At 33.7% G+C, this 12,991-nt stretch overlaps 1 pseudogene; it reads left to right on the top strand.

Annotated features, from left to right (window-relative positions):
• The first annotated feature begins 650 nt into the window (after positions 1–650).
• LOC123575446 (U4 spliceosomal RNA) lies at positions 651–728 on the top strand (annotated as a pseudogene).
• Positions 729–12,991: the final 12,263 nt, after the last annotated feature.

Raw genomic sequence — 12,991 nt, 5'->3', positions numbered from 1 at the left:
TTTCTTTAGTAGGAAGAAGTTATGTAAGGTGTTCAAAAGTAACTACCAAGGCTGTAGCACTGAGAATTAAGGGAGAGAAGGACAAGATGAGTTTGATTAGGGACAGATTAGGCAGAGTCTTGTAGGCCCTGTCAGAGAAGAACTAATTTATGTACAAAGCACATCCTTTCCACCCTTAATTTTTTGTTATATACAAAATGATCTATCACTATCAAGAGGGTTATATTATGCTGAGTGGGAATCCTTTTGTATTTGCCCTTTTGGCAGAGAGGGAGGATTGCCTTAAAAATATAGATATGAGTTCACAAGCCACACTTGAGATGTACCAAATCCACATGTTCCAAAGCTCGTCATCAGAATTCAGTATTTAAAAAAAAATCTCCCCTGCAACTCAGATGCAAAGAATTTACGGACTAGTATGTGGGAACCACAGGTTTCAAGGAACAAGTGCTACAATTGTCTTGCCCAATTTAAAAGCAAAAAAATGGAGGTTAAGCAACATCGCTTTGGTTGCACAGTTAGCTAATTGCATAGCTGAAATTCTTTCACAGGCAGCTTGACTCCAGAATCTGTGATTTTTAAACCATATGCTGCAGTGGCCATTAAGGACATCTCTGATGATGATATGAACAAGTTGTTTAAATATTTTAAGCTTTGTGCAGTGGCAGCATTGTAACCAATGAGGCTTATCCAAGGCACGATTATTGCTAATTAAATATCTTATTTCTGTTTCCTTACATTTAAACAGAGGAAACTGGGCTACATGATTTCTTCATTCCCTCTAAGAAAGAAACGTTTTGTCTACCTCACTTCTCATAGTTTGGAAATGAACAGCAGTGTACAATATGAGAGTATGGAGGAAACTCATCACCATTCACAGCTGCCGATTACATATGTACACACCTGATATGTCATCAGTTCACACTTCCAGGTTCTACGACCATATGAACAAAACATGTTTTGTTCAGGCCTCCAAGAATATTTGAAAGACGCTAAGGTCCTTTATTTTAACAAAAATGAAGGAGGAGCACATGTGTATTCATTTCTCAGGGAAGAATAGACCCAGGACTGGATTTCTGATGATCTGGGTGAGAGAAGCCCACAGGTGCATTGTATGGAGCTGCATGAGAGCCAAAGAACAGGTTTCAGGGTGTATACCAAGTCAACTCAAGCAGACAGCCAAAACAAAGCATCCATTCAAATGAGAAGCTGACAGTTTTTCCAATACTGAGAAGAGAGCAACAGCTGATATGGAACCTGTAGTTTCTATTCAACCCAGTCTGGAGAGAAACATTGAGCTTAGAAAACTTGCTTGAGCTTGAGAAATGATGACGAGATACAAAGGCCGAGTGCTGCAGGGACTTTTTATAATTCACCTGTGGCATTTTTCTGGGTTAACACACTAAAGAGGATCAAATTTCTTTTCCCTCTCTGCTTTTCACATTTTATCTGACTCATTTTATCTGTCACATCCTTAGCGTTGAGCTAATTAAGGAAGGAAATTCTGAATATGACCACAATATTATTTTCCTGTAAAATACATCACAATCTCAGAACTCATTTGTTTCAAAAACCCAATTCCCTGTGGCAAATGAGAGGACAGGTACACTGCACACTTGAAAGACCTTTAAGTAATAATTAAGCTGTGATTAGAAACTGAATTTATTAAATTACTTCATAAATGCTGCTTAACACCAAGAGATTATTTAGGAACAGGAAACTCCAAGGTATTTTTATTGAAATAATAATTATCCTTCTTTTCTACATATAAATTTTCTTCTTAAAAGTTTGTGCTTAAATATCATTAAGCGACAGTCTGAGACATGGGTGATTATCAGAGAAGATCAAGAGAAACGACTTTTCTACAGTTTATTGACCAGGGAACAATTTCTCGTCATTTTGCTCCCCGACAAGGAATAAATATCTGACAAGAGAGTAGCATTTTCACAAACGATTCTTAAAAGACCAAGTTCTGTGAAAACATCTTCATCTCAGTTTCTTTTATGGTGCATTTTTGTTTTTCTTAAAAAGCATTACTTTTATGGTGGAGTATTTTAATGTCTCTATACATAAAATGAAGCAAATTACAAAAGTGAAGGGGAAATAACCTATATTTAAAGGATCATAAAAATGGAGTTTTATTGAGGTCCGTAGTTGCTTTTAAGTATCTTAAGTTATCATGATCATATACCATCTAAATATTGATAAATCATATGTCTACTAATTTGGAAGTAGTAGAGATATATTTTAAAATAAATTCTGTTTCACAATGTTATGTAAGTAATAACTGAGTATTCAATGTGCTAATCTTGTCCCTTGCAGTATTTTATTAAAATTATACATTGGAGTATTTCCATATTTAAGATCCATAAACCTGAAGAGACAGATGGCTAAATGCTGCACAGATAAATGAAAATGATGAAAAATTTCAGAAAGGTTACTGTAGTACTGTTAGTACATTTATCCACCATGCTAGTTCAATCTGCTTCTGTCTAGACAACTTAAATATTGAGGACCTTTTCAATTAGGAAAATAATTTTTATACTTCATTCAACCGGTGTTAGTAGAAACCACATATATTCTTACTTACATTATAATTTATTCATAGACAAAGTGCTGCATTTACTTTATATCCTGTCATTCTTAAGTGGAGCATATATTAATGCTATGTGTGTTAGGCAACATCTGTTATTGAAAATTATGGCTCATCTTTTCAAAAATTATTTAGATTTTGGACAAGTTTGTGGAAGCTTGATATCTTATGTAGGAAGTATTTAATAAAACTATTTGAAAAAATGGATGCTAAATATGCTAAACAACAATTACCCAGAAAAAATTTAGAGTTTGAGTTTGAGGCATGCCAAATAAGTTGAAGCATTATTTCATTTATTTTTCCTCTGACTTGTCTCTTGGACAAGAAGCTTAGGGTCTGACAGAAAATAATGGATAAATAACCCAGGAAACAATAACCTACAATAATATAGTTAAATGTGGTAGCTTTAACACATGAGCTCATACCAGTACTTCCTGAAATTACACTGAATTATACTGAATACATAAAAATATTATAAACCTATGAGTGATTGTGAAAGATGAGGTAACACCAAAGACGATTTTGCAAATCAACACAATTTTGCAAAAAATAGACTGATGAATCATAAATGAATTAGCTAAATATAGAAAGATGAAAACTTACAACCATGCAGTATAAAAAAGACCACTACTAAACAAATTAATTTGTATCTCAAAATGCCCAAAAGAAAACAGTCAGAGGCACTAGGTAACTATGAAAATAGGTTGGAGATAGTTTGATTAAGAAGTAATCAGGCAGACTGTCACTCCAAATTCACTAAACTGGGTAAGTATCACTCTTACTCTGGCAGGAGAAAGGAGGCATATTGGTGGAAGAACTTTAACAAAGCAGTCTCTGTTCTTCTGCCCCTTAGACACTATAGAAAGACGGGACTTGTTCTGCCCAAAACCGAGAACCGGAAGAATAAGAGTTCATCTAAGAATAAGTCTCCTGCCTTCTTTACCTTAAGTGTTATGAGAATTCTGACAGCCAAAGTTATTACAACTGCAGTCCCATGCCCCATAAACACACACACTCTCTCTCTCTCTCTCTCTTAAGATCCATCAAACCAGCAAAATATTGGTGAGAATAAGACCCAAACAATGACGTAGTTCCCACCTGATTATTCTACTCTAAAGCCCAAAAGAACAAATCATACCCCAACAAAGCGTCCTCTATTAGTTTGCTAGTCTGCCATAATTAACTACCACAAACTAGGTGATTTAAAATAACAGAAATGTATTATCTTGCAGTTCTGGAGGCAAACGTCTGAAATTGAGATGTCCACAGGACTATTCTCCCTCTGAAGGATCTGGGGAAGATTCCTCCATGCCTTCTAGCTTCTGGTGGCCATGGACACTCCTTAGCTTCTTTGTTTTCTTCCCTCTGAAAATGTTTGTGTCTGATTCTGTCTCTCTTTCTTCTTATAATGGCACTACTCGTTGGATTTAAGGCCAACTCTAAACCAGTATAACCTTATCTTGATTTAACTATTCCATCTGCAAAGACCTTCTTTCCAAATAAAGTCACATACTGAGGTTCTGTGTGAACACGGATTTTGGGGAGGTGCTATTCAACTCAGTGGAGATTCCCACTATTTCATTGTTTCAAGTGTGAATAATTTGTCCAACCTGTATCTTCTCTTCTTTTAGTGGAGGAATAAGACCATGTGATTGACAGTTACAGATCCATAAAAAGGAAGAGAAGAAAGAAAATTTGTGCATAAAAACAAAATTAAATGAGCAAAACAGATGCTTGCTAAAATATCTTTTGCTTCTATAAAATTGTGTAACTCAAATTTATATTTTATTTCAACAAATGATACAGTTTATATGCATTAAAAATATGACAAATTTGATTGGTATTGGTTAAGATTTGCATCTGTCAAAAATTTGTACCATTTTTATCTTCTGAATAAGAATTCTTCAAATATAATATTTATTTTAAAAATCAGAGTGAAATGTATTCAATATTTACTACAGCAGCTACTTAAAAACTACCTTTTCTAAGCATAATATAAAGATACAGTCTCTACTTCTGTATATCTAATAGATTTAAGAACTAACTATTTAAAGTGACTTTCATGATTGAAAATTGGTTTACCCTATCATTTAATGTTTGTTTTAATAAAAATCTGGTTTTCTTTTTTCCTAGGAATATATCAAACAAGCACAGCAGCAACTACAAATGGTATGCTTCTGTAAGTGGCTTTCTATGATTTATTATAGTGGAGAATAAAAACAAGTATGCAGATTTATCTTACCTTTTCTTATCTTCTAGAAATCCTAAACTCAAATATGGAGTTCAAATTTCTGATACCTGTTCATTCTGATTCCTTCCGATATAGTTTGTTATGTTTTATATTTCAAGATGTTTGTTTGTTCTGCAAGAATAAATATATGATGGTGTAAATAGAGAAAATAAGAGTTTTCTCTATTTTCATATAACTCCAGCTCCTAATATCTATGTAATCTAACAAGCTACTTACCCTAAGCCTCAGTGTTTTCCTTTGAAAAAGAATAATGTCCACCTTACCAGATCTTTATGAAAATTAAATGAGATAATGTATTTAGCACAGCATTTAGCACCATATCATGTTCATTTATTCATTCTACTTATCTAAACGTCTTTTAAACTTCTGTATCAGTGATTATCAGTTACAGAAAACGATGTTAAATTAACAGAGATAAAATATGACCTAATGAAATTTAGGATAATTAAATGCCCCCAAAATGGGGCTACAATCACTAAAACTATAACTATATATAAATTCTATGTTAAAAGGAGTTACATAGCATGGGTAACTATAAACTCACGAACCTAAGTTTTATTTGTCTCAGATTAATCTGATTACTTTTATTAACCTATGTATACTCTGTAGGTCTTCTCCCTTGCCCTAAAATATCTTCTCTACATGTCTTCATCTTTGAAATCTTGACAAAAGCAGTAGACTTATGCTGCATCAAGATGAGTGATAAAGCAGCACAACAGATGACAATCCTTCCCACTGTAACTTCAGTGTGGTGTACCCAGACTGAGGCACTGCTTCCCACTCGTGAACTGCTGCAACCTAATTTTGAGTCAACGAGACACGATTTCACATAGATTTATCTCTGTCCCCAACAGAGTGGTGAGTACAATGTTTGATATTCCAAATAAGCATTTCTGGAATGAAAATTAATTCTGTAGGTCTTAGTGTTTACTCACCATTATTGTTCTATTTGAGCAAGTTCCTTAATTTTCTTACTTTTAGCACTATCCTCGTTATATGTAGTTGTGATTTTTCTAATAGATGACAAAAACTATAACGTGTCATTTTATTTACAGTACCCAGTTGATACATTCAGACACTAGATAAATATTTGTTGAATAAATAACCTATAGACTTCAAGGCTACATTCTTATTGTTTATAAAACACATTATAGTGATTTAATGAAATAATTACATCATGCCTTACTTTAATTATTGAATTGTACTTATTTTCTCCTAAAACATTTCAAAATGCATAAGAAGTGATTAGGGAAATATAATATTTTTATGAAGGTTGTCAGATAAATTATTGAACAAAGATTTTAAGCACACCTGCACAAGCTCATTTAAAAGCAGAAGATACAAAGTTGTTTGCCTAGCACAAAAGTGCTATGGTGATAAAAGAGAAATTATCTGCATTATATTTTATTTCCAGATGGTACTATGTTACAAAACTGGAGTCTAAATTATTGCAGAAAAGTGTCTTTAAAAATAGATCCTGCATAAATATATTTCTAAAATTCAAGAGACTGAGTTTGTACTATTAATCAAGAGAATGAGTTTGTACTATTAATACAATATAAATTGCACACATAACAGGTAAGTATAAATTAAATACTAGTGATTTTATTTTCCTTTGGTCATGAAGACAATTAGAAGTTTTATTTGGAAAGGGCAACTTGTTCAGCATATCATAAGCTTTACTTTTCAAGTCAAAATGATTGCATTCTTCAAGAAAAAGGAAATGTCTTGAGAATACGAAAAGGTTTGTAGATTAAAATAATATTAACCATTTCAAAGACTTTTTAAAACAGACATTTATATGAATATCTAACAAAATTAGAAAGGCAAAAAATTACTTTGTTAAAGGAAGGCATAGTGTTTTCCTATTTTTTCCTTTGCGGCAATACCCTTTTACCACAATTGGGTACTATATTAGGGTTCTAATTGCTGATGTAAATATATCCTAAAATTTCAGTGACTTTAGTTAATATAAATTTATTGATCATGTAACAGTCAATATGGAAGCTCTTAGTTGATCACTAGCTTTACTCTTCATGACTGATTAGAGACTCAGGCTCCTTCCATTCTGTACTTTTCCCATCCTGTAGGGTTTTGAGTCTATTGGAGTTAGCTGGCTGATGGGGAATAGAGGATAGATAATATACACAAATAGTTCCATAGATTCAAGGCATCTGAACATGTGGTCCCTGGCAGGGCAGCTATTTCTCAATTATATCACTGTACTATGGAAAGAGGAACAAAACTTATGGTGGAAAATTCATCATCTCTGCTTCATGTATTCAGGGCTACATTCATATAGGAAATTAAGTCACAGTCTTGCCTATCCCAAAATATCTCTTTATCATTCTGGCTTGAAACTCTATAAAAGTTTAAGTTGTGTGTTTTCCTGCTTAATTTGGGAAGGGGAACCTGGTAAGAATGAGAAACTAATACTCATAAAAGCATTTTATGAACAAATAGTCAATAGATAAAAATATTTGCACAAATCAGTTGAGATTGGAAACCTCTGATTCATACTCCTTTTTAAATAAAACCTGAATATTCATCTTTACAAAGAGCTTTTGCTGATATCTGTATGATATCTGGTGGTTGTATTCAGTTGGTATTTTTGGTTTTCAAAAAAAAAAAGCTCATCTAAAATACAGATAAGAAATGACAACCTTCGATCAAGCACATTTTTTAAGCAAGAAGATTTAAAGATACCACCAATTAAGCTACTACTACAATTTAGGCCATTGTGGTGGTCTTTGCTGAGATAATAGTAAAGAAAGCACTTCTTATTGTAACTTTAAGTTAAAATTATAATGGATATAAAATTCTTTATTTTAACAGTTGGGTTGATATTCTAAAATATTTTATTTTTCACACAAGGAAAATGTTTTGAAATATAATTTCAATTTCTCTTATAGTTTTGATGTGACAAATCATCTGCAAAAAGATCCAAATTGATAAATAAAGTAAATACTATTGGAGGGAGGAAAGACACAAAATGTTTGAATATTCTGAAAAGTTTCTCCTCATGAATAATTAGTCATTAGTAAGGAATCTCAAGTTTTATTAACATTTAAATAAAAATAAAACATGCATGAAGTATTCCAAAATACAAGAAATATTACGTGATGTTGCTTGTAAGTAAAATCTGGAATTCTCATAAACTCTTAAGAAGCTTGTTTAATCAGTTTTTTTCTTCCTTTTCCTACATTTCTTATATGATCAGTCACTTCCTTTAATTTAGCCAATTAGCTAATCTTCTTCATATTGTCTGTCAGTTTTTATTATTGCTATCTCTCTGAGTTCAATAAATTTCATTTCCCTTAGAATCAGACAAAAACCATTATTATACATAAAAGGCCTGCCTGATCAAAATGTCAGCTATCCTTTTAGACTTATCTAAACCATTCTACTACTTACTTTCCAGGCTCTCTCATAGTGACCTTTTGGTTCGCTTAATGATCACTCTAGTCCTACCCACTAATCAGATTTCACACATAGTGTTTTCTTGTTTATAATGGTCCATTCCTCCTCTAGATCTCAGTTTAAGATATATTCACTCTTGAGGAATGATTTTCCTTTTGATCTAAAACACATGCAATTTGTAATTATGAATTAACTAAAATGAGTGTGTGTTTAATGTGTCTCCCCTATTAGATTGCTATTTGATGAAAATAAAGATCATATCTGCTGTTTCACCACTGTAATCAGCATAGGTGGTAATATTCAACTACCACGTGTCCAGTACAGCTACTCGCTCCTAATTACAGTGACCACATCTCAGTTTTCCCAGGCTTTTCCTATTTTAAGCATATTGCCCCAGCATAGCACATATCTTCAATATCAACATTTCATTTGGGCTATACAATATATGGTCACCTTCCCATCATGAGTGAGTCAGAAATACTTGTTAAATATTGACTGAACTGATTGCTTCATTCATTTATTCATTTAAATGTGTTACATGAGATATTTTGAGACATGCATGTGTTATATAATAATCACATCAGGGTAAATGGGGTATCCATCACCTCAAGCATTTATCCTTTGTTTTTCAAACAATCTAATTATACTATTTTAGTTATTTTAAAATGAACAATTAAATTAATAATACATAACTAGTATGATAATACTATATTATCTTTTGTTGTTTAAATTATCTAAAGTGTATATATTATAAAACTGCTTAAGTGACAAAAAATTGATAATGAAGTTATTCTATACATTTCCAAATATTTTATATGTATTTTGTGTAATCTTTTATTAGATGCAAATTTTACTAAGTAAATGAAGAGTCAGTCTCAGCCAAGAACTAACCCAAAGTTTTCCATTAGTGATCTGTTTAGCAAGAAGATAATTTTCCTTAACAACAACAAAAATAGTGTTCAAAACACAGAAATATATTTCTGGTTCTGTTGAGGAAATACCAATTATATTTAATTTTTTTCTAGCCATTATAATATTATCTGAATATCTTCTATATAAATTATTCACTAAAACAAATTTTTTGAAGTGTTATACTTAAAACTATATGGAGACTAATACTTTTGCTCAGATGTGAGATATCTTAGCATTATGCATATTCTTGCTGGGCAACTGAATTTGAATTCCAGTTATGACCTTTAAATTTTTGAAAACAAATTAGAAACCCTCTATTTCTTTAATTCAAAAATTGTAGTCATAATTATTGAATGAAAATAAGTTCAAATTTTAAAAAGTTTAGAATGCTGCCAGACTCAAAGCAAGATCAAACAAATTTCAGTTCTTAAATTAAGGAATATTAATATTAGTACCTGTGATGGGCAAATGTTGGTGAGTTTCAAGAATCTCACCTCCTTAAAAAAAGGTACTCAACAGGGATGGTAAAAAGGAGGATCTGCATTTCAGACATCTTCTATCTATCTTTTTCCTAGGAATTCATTTACCCAGCTCTCTTCTGTTATGGAGTATGACTGTCATGTTGTTGGACTCCATAGGGGGCCATCCAATAGTTTATGATTACAGAAACTGAAGCAATCATAAACAGCCATACTAAGGCATCTCCAAGGATATGCCAGCTGGGAAGCAGATGGCCACAGTCAGATGGGCAATTTACCATTGATTTCTAGGGTGCTTGTATTGTTGCTTTATGTTTTTAATCTCCACAGGTTTTGGCACGTATTCTGATAGGCAACATAGGGGTATGAGGCTGGCAAATGAGTGACCGGGTTAGTGGCACCTAGGCATTATTCATCCAGGATTCCCTGAGGCCAAGTAGGAGGTAGAAATGCCACAGTTCCTTTTTTTGTGGTATTTGTGGAAGCTAATTGTGTGGAATTTGTGGAATCGAGATCTGTGTAGGCTGAATGCCTTTAGTATATTCTCTGTATTAATAAATGGTACCATCTTTCACCTAGGCATCCAATGTAGAAAACTAGAAGTCCCCCTCTTCTTTTCCCCTCATTCTACATATTAACAAATTAATCAAGTCATAGTGACACAATTTCTCACTTGTTGGTGATGTTCTCCACCGTTATTTTCTTGATTCAGGTCCTTGTCAGAGCTCTTCTGGATGATTACGATTTCCAACCTGCTGCCTTTCTGCTTTCAGTTTTGCAAGCCTCTGCTTCATCCTTCATATTGTTGCCCCAGTCTAAAAAATGCAAATCTCATCATGTAACTGCTTAAATCCTTCAGAAGTTTTCTGTAGCTTAAAGCAATACTTCTCAACTTATGCTCTTAGGAATCTTGAGGTAAATACTGTGACCTTCAGGTGTGATGAAGAGGAAAAGAAACAGACAGAGGGCAAGATGCTGGCACCCTTATCTTGCTTCCTACGGAGGAGCTTAACTTTATCGTTTTTACATATTTTTGTGGGTAAGATTTTGTTTGCACAATGTGTTGCCATATAAGCAACTATAGCAAATTTCAACCAATTTCAAAAACAATTGAGCTAAAAGATCAAGTCCAAATTTTTGATATACTATGTACTTTCATCTATAATATAGCTTTTGATTATTTTTAGCATGATCTTTTAATCCTTCATATCTTGCCAAGAAAGCAAAAATCAACTGCAGCCATACTCAATTTTTATGAACATTTCTTTGAATATGCCACATTTTACATTTATTCATTGTTTCAAAAAATACTGTGTGCCAACTACTATACCAAGTGCTAGGGACAGTGTTAATCAAAATAAATAATATATATATAATTGTTTATATTCTATATATCAATTATCAATTCTATAATTGATATATAGAATAAATCAGTATATCAATAGTACATAAAAAGTGCTGTGGAAAAAAATAGAAATTGGAATAGAGAATTTGGAGATTATAATGCTTTTTTTTTTTTTTTTTGAGGCAGGTTCTGGCTCTGTCCCCCAGGCTCTGTCCCCCAGGGTCTGTCCCCCAGGCTGTAGTGCAATGGTGCAATCACGGCTCACTGTAGACTTGATGTCCTGAGTGCAAGTGATTTTCCCATCCTGGCCTTCCTTGTAGTTAGGACTATAGGTGTGTGCCACCACACGCTGCCAAGAGTGGAATATAGTTTTAATTATAAACATGGTAGCCAGGGAAGTTCTAACAGAAATGGTAGCCTATGAGTTAAGCCCCAAAGTTGCTGAATTCAGACATCTGAGGGTAAAGTTTTCCAAGCAAAGAACAGAAAATGCCAATTCCTTTAGTCAAGAGGATGCCTAGAGCTGAAGGAACAAGCAAAAAAAGTAGTAGGGGATGAGAGTATGAGCAAGATGGGAACCAAAGTATAAAAAAGCCAAATAGGTCATTTTAATACTTTTGGCTTTACTTAGGGTGACATGCTGTGTTATGACTGTCATAACAAAGTACAAAAATCAGAGTGGATTAAAGCAACAGAAATGTATTCTGTCACAGTTCTGAAGGCCAGACAGAAGTCAATGTGTCAGTGGGGCCACGCTGCCTCTGAAGGCCTACAGGAGGATTCCTTCCTTGGCTCTTCTTAGTTTCCATTGGTGACCACTGATCATTGGCATTCCTTTGCTTGTATCTGCATCTCTCCAGTCTCTGCCTCTGCCATCACATGGTGTTTTCCGGATATGTCTCTCTTTCCTTATAAAGACACCAGTCACATTGAATTAAAAGCTCATGCTACTCAAATATGATCTCATCTTAACTTACTAATTACATTCGTAATGACCCTATTTCCAAATAAGATCACTATTTGAAGTATCAAAGATTAAGCCTCTATCAAAGCTTTTCAGAGGATATAGTTACAGTGACACTGTTTCGTGTTTGTTGGTGATGTGTTCCCAACTGTAATTTTCTTGGTTCAGGTCCTTGTCAAAGCTTTCCCAGACTATTATGATTTCTTCATAATAATTTAAGCCTCAGTGAATAGGAAGCCGGAGAGTTTTGGTTTAGAAGTTATATGACGAAGTCTAGCTTGAATGGGAAGGAGACATGTTTTATTGGTTTTCTTGGGGTGTGTTTCTTTTTATTAGTAAAATTGTGAAAGTTGTTTCAAAGGGCTATGTAGAAGTGTGTGTGTGTGTGTCTCTGTGTGTGTGTGTGTGTGTGTTTGTGTGTGTGTGTTTGGCTACAGAAGTGTTAAATAAAAACATGCTTGATAAACATATATTCATAAATTTCATAAGGCCAATTATGGTTAAAATACACAAAGAGGTTACAAGTAAAATATTTCAACAGGCACAATCTTGCAGGAAAGGTGGGATTTTTTAAAAGTAATTTTTCCTTATTTTTAATCTATAAACAATGTGCTAAATTATTTATAGGCTGGGAGTGGTGGCTCATGCCTGTAAACCTAGCACTTTGGGAGGCTGAAGTGGGAGGATCGCTGGAGCCCTGGAGTTCAAGACCAGCCTGGGCAACATAGTGAGATCCCATCTCTACAAAAAAATTTAAGAAATGGCCAGGCATAGTGTTGCACACCTGTAGTCCCGACTATTCAGGAAGTTGAAGTGGAAGGATTTCTTGAACCAGGGAGGTCGAAGCTGCAGTGAGTCATGATTGTGCAACTGCATTCCAGCCTGGGTGACAGAGTGAGACCCTGTCTCAAAAAAAAAAAAAAAAAAAAAAAGTTACACTATCTGACTAGATATTGAAAAGGTCTTTTTAGCTACTCTGATAAAAGACTAAATAGAGACAAGCTTGGAAGCAGGGAGACCAACTAGG

This window comes from Macaca fascicularis, chromosome 8 (genome assembly GCF_037993035.2).
Source record: "Macaca fascicularis isolate 582-1 chromosome 8, T2T-MFA8v1.1".
NCBI lineage: Eukaryota > Metazoa > Chordata > Mammalia > Primates > Cercopithecidae > Macaca > Macaca fascicularis.
This window is presented reverse-complemented; position numbering and strand designations above follow the sequence as displayed.